Source organism: Falco cherrug, chromosome 6 (assembly GCF_023634085.1).
Source record: "Falco cherrug isolate bFalChe1 chromosome 6, bFalChe1.pri, whole genome shotgun sequence".
Lineage (NCBI taxonomy): Eukaryota > Metazoa > Chordata > Aves > Falconiformes > Falconidae > Falco > Falco cherrug.
The window spans coordinates 54,783,291-54,794,143 of NC_073702.1; positions in this window are offsets into that span (position 1 = coordinate 54,783,291).

A 10,853-nucleotide genomic window follows, 5' to 3' on the forward strand; every position below is an offset into this window, starting at 1 on the left:
TCTTCCCAGTAAAGAAGAAAATTCAGTTTGTTTTTTTCCAGCAGACGCTGCAGGGAGATTTTTTTTTTTAATCCCACAGTTCTAATTTTGTGATGGAACTGCACCTGGAAACAGGCAAGTGCCCACTAAGCCAAGCATTTCCTTGCAAGTCAATCCTCCTGTCACCTCCCCTGCTTCCCCCTAGCTGCCCCCAAATTTACTTCTGAACATTGCCAGGACAGTGAAGTTTGACCTCAAGTTTCTCTTTTCCCCCAGATATAAGATATATATAAGTTCTCTAGCTAAACTGCACCTCCTCTGGACTTTCGGTAGAAATTCTTTCTTAAAAAAAAAAGGGGGGGGGGTGTTTGTGAGTCATCCATTTGAAAACACAACTCTGCATAAAAAGGCTAAAGGGATATTTTGTAAACCATGCACATATACTAGAAGAGCTTTGAAAACCCAGAAATATTACATAAAGACCACAGGACTAAATGAAAGTATGAAAAATATTTGAAGAGAGAGGATGAGGTAGGGGAGACAGGAAAGGATCTTTCTATAGCTTGTGCTATAGAGAAGGGCAGAAACAAATATAACAACTGTAGGTCTGAGAAACTGGACATGACTGCGGAGGGTTGTGCTGAATAACACTGTGCCACATTGTTCTAGGCACTAAATGGTGGCTGACTGTCACGCAGTACAGATGACTCAAATTTTGGAAATTGCTCTTCTATGAATAGCCTTCTAAAGCTGGCCTTTTCTACAGCCAGAAAAACCATCTTTGCTGTTGTTTTACAGCCTTGGGAGAGAAAAAGAACAGGAACTTGCCTGCATATTGTGTTTTGTTTGTATCTTGAGGATTCAGTAGTCTGGCGGAGTGATTTTTATGAGTCTAGAGAAGTGCTCAGATCCCTGAACTTTTCTTGACTTCCCGGTTACGTTCTTGTTTTCTGGCAGGGGTCTGTTTGGAGTGAAAACCTAAGGAGGATTGGGGCAGAGGCAGGATGTCTTAGGAAGGCTTGTAAAAGGATTAGGAAGACCAAAGCAGTGGTATCTTAGCAACATCAAGAAATTGAGATATACAGGCATAATTCAGTTTGGCTATTCATGAGTTGTTATAAAACAAAGCATATACCATTCCAAAAAACTTAGCACTTAACAAGTCCATTATTTTATTAAATCATATTCAAAATTTCAAGAAGGCATAAATATATTTGCCTTGACAGCATCCTTAAGGTTGCAAAGGGCCCAAGAGTGTTGGTATTTTAATTACTTTTGTGCCTCCTCATCTCTGCTGTTCTATTGGGAAGGTGCTGGTGAAGGAAATGGGCTGTTCCCAGTTCATGTTTGTTCGTTTGTGCTTTTTGCCGTGATTCCTCTGCACCAGCATCATCATATCTGCAGTACTCCTGTGCTATTCTTTTGGGATGTTTCTAGCAAGAACTCTGCCCCAAGCTGTGTTGTCCGCTGGATGCAGCAACTCTGATCCCCAAAGGAATGCACAGGCAAGACTGATCAAGACTGATTTTTTGAAAGGTGTGTTCAAAATACCACGGCAGGTACTGAATATAAGTATATAAGCAAAATCTTACACTTATCTGACATGCTGCTCTTTGATGCCAAGGACACCTTGAATATTTTCATCTGGCAACTAAACCTGGGGTTTTTTGGGGGTCCCCAAATTTGGGCTGGCCTTCAGTAGTCATTCCTAAAGGGAGAAGTGAGAAGTTTCCTCAGCTTGGTCCTCAGTCTTTCCTGGTTAGGCTTTGCCCTATAGATACGTACACAAGATCTTTTGATGAGGTCCTTAACAAAATCAGCCTACAAGTGTTTAAGAAAGGCAAAAAGTACAACGTTATCAAATGCTTTGTCAGGAAACCATTTACCGGATGAAAAATTCCTGAGTGCTAAAGAAAAAGCTTATGGAGTTTGTAAATCAGAATAGGAAAGAACACAAATTTAACATGGTTTAACCTGACCTCTATCATCGGCTCTTTTTAGGAGGTGTTTGTTGTTTTGGTTTTTTTCTACTTATCCAGGGTTGTAAAATTTTCTGAGGACATGCATTACAGAATGCTTCCCACTGGGCTGAGTAGTGCTTAATGAGTATTAGTCATTATGGTGCTAATAGTACTGATTGGCTTTTAATGGGTGCCAAAGTACCTTGAGTGTTTACTTTGTTAAAGATGCTGTGGGAAAGGGGATGCAGTAGACTTAACAGGATGACACAAGACTGGGGCTACTATGGGTGCTGCGTGTGTGTCACCTCGGATGAGAACAAGTAGGTGACAACTGCACCTCAGAACTGTGCTGCTTCCAAGGAAGTCATGAGGAAAACATTTTAAAACATCATTTTAACAAAAACTAAGCCAAACCAACAAGCCTTAACTGTCTGCTTGAAACTCAGGCAACATCCTAGGGGTAGAGTCTGAAGCCCGAGATGCTGTGCCATTCCTACCTAGGCTGCCTTTTCACTCACAGAGGGTCAGAGCAACCTGGGCAACCTGCACACCAGTCACCCTATCGGTGACATTTTCCCACCAGCTTTAAGATCACAGTTTGGTGATATGCAGGGCAAGATCTGCCCAAGATCTGCAGCCCAAGATCTGCACTTGCTGCCTGGAAAACCCTTGAGGGTGTTTTTTAGATAATTAGTCCAGATGAAGATTTGCTAGAAGAATAAACAGGTGACTGTGGATATCTCTTGAACTAGCAGCGATGAACTCCACAGAGAAACCTCTGACAAGAGGCTGCAAGCACATAAACTAGCAATTTGCAGGGAAGTCTGGGTTTGGACTGTAACCTCTCATCCTACCAGGGATAACAAAAGTATGGTGTTAAAATAATACAGAACCTCCTGAAAAATGCTGAGGAGTCAGACTCTGATCTATACTTGGCACTTTGAAATTACAGTACAGCACGAACAAACCAAAGTTCATTACTCGTAGGCCATCTATTTAATGGCCTTGATGGAAAATCTAGAGTTTGGCTGTTGCAATGTCAGGCTTGTAGGAGTAGAGAAAGATGAATGAAGTTAAATAACAAAAAAACATTATGATTTAAAGTCCATGAAATGCCACTACTTAACTGAAAATTGTGCAGCTAGGTTGGAAAGAAGCAGTTAACAACAGCATTGGTATCACGTGAGTTTTCTGAGGTTGTGACCACAGATGGATGTGTACTGTGACCTCCTTCTTCATCTTCCACAAAGGATTTGGGGGAAAGCACTGAATTCACTGCTTTCTTGAGGAGCTCTGCTTCAAAAGCAGAGCTAATATGGGTCCAGATACGTGAGCTCCAGAGCATTATGCTGCCAGAACAAATCACTGTCTGCTGGCAATAGTGGTATTGATATTTTAAAGTAGATGTGTAAAACACTAACAGGGCAAAGAGCCATCAAAGCAAATGCTGTTGGTAAGTTTTGCCGATAAGTGCTGGTAGTGTGTTGCCCGGGAAAGGAAGATGTGGTATCGGGAACTGGTGTCTTTAAAGGGCTTAGCTTTAGAGATGGCAAGTCTGCAAAGCGGTGGTGGAAGTGCAAGTTCCACTGGGCAGGGTTGCTGAGACCAGTTCCTGATGGAGAGCTATCCTGTGCCCAGAGCAATTCCCCAGCGCTGCTGTTCTCAGTCACCTGCCTATTTTTATCATATATATTCCTTCCCGAAGAAGAAAGGTAGGTCCTCTCTAATGGAATTGCCCCTCCCAGCAGGGATTGTAATTCCCGGTATTTTTCCCTGCTGAGCAATTTCTGTATCCAGTTGATCTCAACAGGGTGATTTTTCTCTTACTGGGAGAAGGAAAAGGGGGGGGTGGGGGGGGTGGGGGAGGGGGAAGAAAAGCTTCTTTTCCTGCTCTGAGCTAAAGTACTGTATGAAAATATCACTTGTTTTCAGAATGCTGTATGATACAGAAATCATGGACTGTGGAAGTATTTTCTGTTTGCAAGGTGCTTCACGGGCCATGGCATCACACAGCATCACCCAAGTCAGCTGTCTGAAATCTTGGCACCAGTATGGGGCATTTAAGGTAAACAATCCTTTGCAAAAATGCAGTTTGGGGATACAGCTAACTCCGACCTTCGTTGGGAGGGAGGTTTGAGAAGATTGTTTTGTAGCCACATATTCCCATATCCAGGCTGCTCCAAAGCCACTGCTCTTATATTTGTGCTGGTAATAGATTGCTTGTGCAATGGGTGCAGGAGCCTTGCTTGCCCAGCCCCCAGCGCAGCCCCGGAGCCGCCAGCTTTGCGAAAGGAGCCCTCTGGCTGATTTACAGCTTGTCGACTGGCCAGCTCCAACCATCAAGCCTGCAGGAATGGGGAGCAGAGCAGTTTTTCCTATCTTTATGCCTTTTTCGCATAGAAATCTTTTCTCTCTGGGAGTGGGGAAAGGCCAGCCCCTGCTTTGACACTTCAGTAGGAGAGTAAGAGCAGGGATGGGATCTCCCTGTCTTCTTGTGCAACCTATTCCCTGCTTTCCCCCACCCCAACCATGAGGTGACCACACAACTTAACCTGAAGTAAATTTAGGTATCAAGTAATTAGTCCCGATCCTTGTATTTAAAAGTAAATGTTTTCCTAAGTAAAAATAAATATTTAAGTTTTGTTTTGTTTTGTTTTGGGGTTTTTTCTTTTTTTTTTTGTTGTCAGCTCTTCATACTAAAAGAACTGCATCTCCTGGAAGTAGTTCAAAGCAAGCTCGGTTAGAGGGAGAGGTAGTTTCTTTTTCCTTCAGACCAGTGATGTTTTGTCAAAATGAGATTATCCATGTACTTTGTGAATACCTTGACTTGTGACTAATACAAAAGGAATTAACGCCTCAGTTAAAGCAAAAACCAGCAAACAGGCAGTTGCTTCTGCGTGATCGTTGTTCTCCCCTCACACCCACGCAGCTTAGCTCGCCAGGAGTCATCTGATGGCTTGTAAAGCAAACAAGGACCCAAATTTGTATCTCCAGCAGAAAGAGTTAAATACAACTCTGCCCAGAAGCCCTCACAAATAGTCCCTGGCTATTGAGCTCAGCTGGTACAGTTAAATGTAGAAAGGTTTCTTATAGAAGTATGGGTTTCAGGCTTCAGTCTTATGGCTATATTAACAAACCTGTCATCACCAAGAATTGAAATAATACGTATTCATGCTTTGGATTGGTATTTTGTCCTCCAATGATTTGTTTAGATTTTTTCGGAAGTCTCCAGCTTTGGTGAAGTGAGCCCTAATTTGAAAATGTTTGTGCCTGTGAACATTAGAGAACTTCCAGTCCATACAGTAGTGCTCATATGGGAACATCTGACAGCTGCTTTTCTCCCGATGTTTAGAAGAAATGTCTGAGATCTGCTGTGGTCTGGACTTACAACTTTCACAGAAAACCTAGAAATCACTCCATCATGCGTATTGTTTCTTCTGCAACACTTGCATGATGTCTTTGAAAAAAATGTCAGTGATTCATAAAATAATATGTAATGATGACATTGTATCCTCAACATAGCTGTATTATAAAAAAAATAAGGATAAAAAAGTGTAAACAATTCTATTACAGTAACTCCTAAATGACAAAACTGAGCATTGGAACATGTTTTACCAGATAGGACATTCTTGTATGGTCATAAACCATTTGTGCAGCCAGCTACTGAGAAGGTGAATGAATGATGGTGTTGCAAAGCGATTACAAGATGTCCTTGTACAAATATGGGACAGGGCTGTATAACAAAACTGAAAAATAAAGTGATTTCTTGTCAAAACCATAATGAGCTAGACTAGTTTAAAAACTTTAAAAGCACGATTTTGTGTCTACTCATTTGGAAAGCACTGGTGTCATTGTTTAACCCCAGCTGGCAACTAAGTACCACACAATGCTCACTCCCACCACCCACCCCTCCTCAGCAGGATGGGAGGAGAACTGAAAAAAGGTAAAACCCATGGGTTGAGATAAGAACAGTTTAATAATTGAAATAAAGTAAAACATAGTAATAATAATAATAATCATAACAACAATAACAATTGTAATGAAAAAGGAGATAACAAAAAAAAAAAAAAGATAGGAATAAAACCCAAGAACAACAAGCGATGCCCAATACAATTGCTTGCCACCTGCTGACCGATGCCCAGCCAGTCCCTGAACAGTGATCTGCCCCTCCTGGCCAGCTTCCCCCAGTTTACATACTGAGCATGACATTCTATGGTATGGAATATCCCTTTGGTTAGTTGGGGTCAGCTGCCCTGGCTCTGCTCCTTCCGGGCTTCTTGTGCACTTGCTCGCTGGCAGAGCATGGGGAAACTGGAAAGTCCTTGATTTAGACTGAGCACTACTTAGCAACAACTAAAACATCAGTGTGTTATCAACATTATTCTCATACTAAATCCAAAACACAACAATGCACCAGCTACTAAGAAGAAGAAGAACTCTATCCCAGCCAAAACCAGGACGGCTGGGTTAGGGATTGGTTAGGGCAGTAAACTGAGGAGCAGAAGCAGTGTAGGGAAGGAAGGGAGCGATGAGGAGAAAATGGTGATGGTGGATATGTGGGATTTGGCTGGGAAAGCAATTTTTAACCCAGCTCAGATACTGCAAGAACAGAACATGTGCAGCAGCTTGAATGTGCTTCAGAGTGTATTACTTTGATTAAAATCTTACAATGATAACTTGTTATTAAGCATTGGATTTAACTTTCCCATGAAGAATTTTATTTAAAGTCTGTGTCCTGCTATCTCTTGTTGATGTAAAGGCCAGAACAGCTACTGTGACTCTGATGCCTGATTAATATGAAATGTTGCCCAGAAATTTCTGCACTCAGTTCACAGCTCCGGGTTGAGCTGGCACATACCTGCATAAGGACCATGGGTCCTGCCCTGAAGCCTGCAGGGCCTGAGTACCCACCACATCGTTTGGGAAGCTGGTCAGGCATTTATGGTTACCATTTATCCTTCCATACTGTTGTCCTTTTTTTGAATTTGAACGGCTTTTGCTTTCAGTGATGCAGTCGGGTAACATCTGTATTTACAGGTTATATTTTTTACTGTAATTTTATCCATAGGTATTTACAGGCCATAATTAACTCATCTTTTACCTTTGGCTCAGAGCTAAGAAATGGAAGGAGATTTTTGAGGCCTTCAAGTGAGTCTTTCAGTCATTCTCTGTATATTTTCAGTTTCTTAACCGTCTTTTCAGAGTGTGGACCCTGGCATAGGGGACAGAGCGCAGCAACTCTTGCCTCCTTCCCTGGCAACACAGCCAGTTCTCCTCTTTCTCATCGTTTCACGCTGGGGGTTCCTGCTCAGTCCATTTTTTAGCCAGGTGCCTCAGTCTCTTTAAGCATCACTGCTGCCAGGGTACTTTTTCTATCATATGCCTGTAACTATTTTTTTCTACACTTGCTGTTATGGTCTTGCATTTTTGTATTCCTCCTCCAAATCTGCTTTGTGTCCCCTGAAGTTAGTGATCCATTGCTGACATCACTAATGACAAGAGGTGATGTCATTTGTCAATTTTAAGGATTTTCATTTCATTGCTTTTTGTCATATTCCTTTCACTTTCACAGTAATAGCGCTTGTCATTCCAGGTTTTAAACTTGACAAAAGCATCTATGACCATGACAAGCAACTCAACAAATCCAGGAGAAAAATCCAGACATTTTAATGATGACCATGTTAAATACCATCTTTTGGAAATCTTACAGTAAACTTACCTTCAAATTAGCAGGCAAGAATCTCGTTCTTCAAACAGTACACACTATACACATACACTTTATTTACAAACTCCATATTTCAACAAAACTTTCTTCTCTGCTTAAATACAAGCCATCTTGTGTGTGCAAAAGTGTTTGGGGTGTGTGTTATATATACAGGAACAAAATGTGTTGCATCTGTTTTAAGTAAAAAAACTCAGCTCAGCAGAGTGCTTCAAAGTTTTAGAGATGGGTAATTTTTTTCCACCAAGGAATGTTTTCCTTCTCAAAAGCAAGGTTACTTCTCCTGTTTGCACTGTGAATTTACCACTGACTTCAGTGGAAACAGGGCTGGGTTCAAGTTTGCTGTGTTGAAAAAATCTGGAAACTTTTATGTGATGGAGTAACTGCAAGTTAATCTTCATAATTTGTTGGCAAGACAGATGCTACCATTGTTGTCCAAAGGATGCTGTACATTTGGCACCCTCTTTCTGCTACATTTTTGTTTCTTGTGTGTATTTGTAGCTTTGGCTGGCTATGCAGGCTCTTTGCACAGAGGGCAGTGCATGGGGGTGCTCTCCACTTCTGCAGAACAACACATTCCCCCAAAGGCACCAGCTCCCACCTTCTGGTCTCCTTCTGTTTTGTGTCTGTTCTGACAATTTTGACATTATAAATAAGAGACAAAAATTAAAACCAGAGGTAAGTTATGCTCTCTGAATCCATCTGTCTGATTAGAAAAGAAGTAAAGATTGTTCATTTAGATTTAGAAAACTGGATGCCTGTTGAGCTTCGTGAGGGCTGCACAGGAGGGATGGTCGTCAGCCATTTACCGAAGTCATGGGTTGAAAACCTGTATCCACTAGCTGGTTTCTGAACTGTACCAAGACGGAGAACAAAACACCAAGGGGTAGGGACCAGGAAGCACCTGCCTCTCCTCCGAGAGCAGCTGTGTTGCATCCACAGAGTCAAATAAATACATAAGGTGCAGAACAGCAGTTATAGACTTAAACTGCTGCTTCCAAAATTAGCCATCTAACAGAGCTTCCCTATGAGAAGAATGGTGGTGGATTGAAGTGGATTCTATCCAAAGGGAGAAGAAGAAAGGAGAAGAAAAAAAAATATCTATGCTGACAGACATTGTGAAGGGGAGCTAGGCAGACACCTCTCAGGGCTGACACAGGTGACCCTGCCCTGGAGTCTGGCTTTGGCTCAGGTGGTCTCAGGAAGTTAATTTTCACCTGGGAAATGCATTACTCTGATAAAGACTTTAATTTTGATTTTAGCCAGTCTGTTTTAAGGAAAAAAAAATAAAAATCAACAGGTCTATTCTCAGTTTGATGATTATTTGACAACCTGCGTTATTTACTTTCTTTTTTAAAATGAAAGATATGTTAATATTAAATCACTATTAATCCATTAGCATATACTCTTCTCTCTGAAATAGTATTATGTGGTGATAGCAACAGACAATATTTAATTAACCAATAAAATCTATGATAATCTCTCTACAATCATGTTATAATCAGTAAAAAAATGAGTTGAATAATCTTGGTTTTCCAGATTTCTACTCATGTTTGAACTTACAAAGGCACAGCAGAGAGAAGCAGTTTGACTCAACTTTTTTCACTGGTGTCATCATCATGGAAGTCCACCCGGTACCAGTTGTTCTTCTTCCTGGGGCTGACTGGCTTCCTGCACTATGCCTCTACTCTATATAAGTGGATTTATCTGGCCCTATGAGAGGAAGAGTATAAGAGATACTTTTTAGATGAAGAAATATTAGAAAAGAGAAATTATTTTAGAGTGTTTAATCCAGCCAGATGTTTTGTGTGATCACCAAAATCTTTGAGATGGAATTTTTAATGGCACTAGGAGGAACTAATTTAGAGGTGTACCATAAAGCACCCAAACCCAGAAGCCTCAGACTCCTCGTTTGTTTTGAAAAATTAATGTACTTAATTCTAAATTTGGGGATGTTAATTTTTTTTCAGCTATGGTTTGTGTGCATTTAAAGTTACAGAGCTTTCTCTCCAATATATATGCTGTTTTCATACTCATTATATATAATGATTTTCTCATTAATTCAGGCCTACACATTACAATCGTTAACATCTGTATGTAAACTAAACATGACAGCTTTTAGTGCTCTGTGGAATACCCAGGTTTAGCAGAGTTCTGGGAAATAAGAGATACACGTTGCCTCCTGGTGCTACCCTGTTGAGGATGCTCCTAGGTGTTGATAGGAGCTGGGGAGCCAAGGGCAAAGAGATGATAGTTCTCTATTGTTCCTTAATGAGTCAATTAATTATGCAGATTTAACCCGATCATGGGTAGTGACCTAACACCTAGTCTCCCTGTGCTGGTGTGTTGCAGCATTGAGACATTCTTGCTAGAGAGCGGCCCAGCAAGAGTTGCCTGTTCTGTCCATTTGCAGGCAGCAGGATATCCCAGGGACATAAAAAGGTTTGGTTTCACCCTGTTTCTCATGTATCCTGTGCTCTGTAATGAACACTGACCACAACACAGGTTATAAATTACCAGTTAATGCAAAGTCTTTTATAAAAAGTTTTATAAACTAGCTAGCCAACAGCACTGCCACCTTGCTAACAGAAGGCAACAAGTCTGTTCTCATCTGTGAAAATGAAGCACCTTTTATTTAAACTTTTAAGTTAATGATTTCTATCCCCCATTGGAATGTCCTACAAAAATCCAGATTTTGACATCTACGTGATACAGATGGCAAGAGAAGTAGCTTGCACATCCAGCTGGAAGCCTGTTACAGTGGGAGAATACATATGCAGGATAAACCCAGCTTTGCTGACAATCCTGTTTGTGTTCAATGTAGATGGGGGAGTGAGAGCAGGAGGGTTTGTGGGTTGAACTTGACGTTGTCTCTGAAATGCTGAGCCAGCAGGATGGGCTCCTAGGAAACATTACTACCAGCACAAGTAAGAGGAGCCAGAAAACTCTTCTGTCTTGATCCAAAGCCAAGGTTGCTTCAACAAGAGGAAGGTGGAAATGTTCCACCTGTGCTTTTGCCAGTGCCAAACATTTCCTTGGGCGCACATGATGATCTAGCTACTCTTAAACATTTGCTTAAAGTATTTAACTTAGAGAAAAAAGCCTTCAAGTTGGGAACAACTACTTTGCCTTAACCTACTCAAGTAAGGTGGGAGAACAGAGCATCGTGCTTATTTATTGGCGTTTATTGA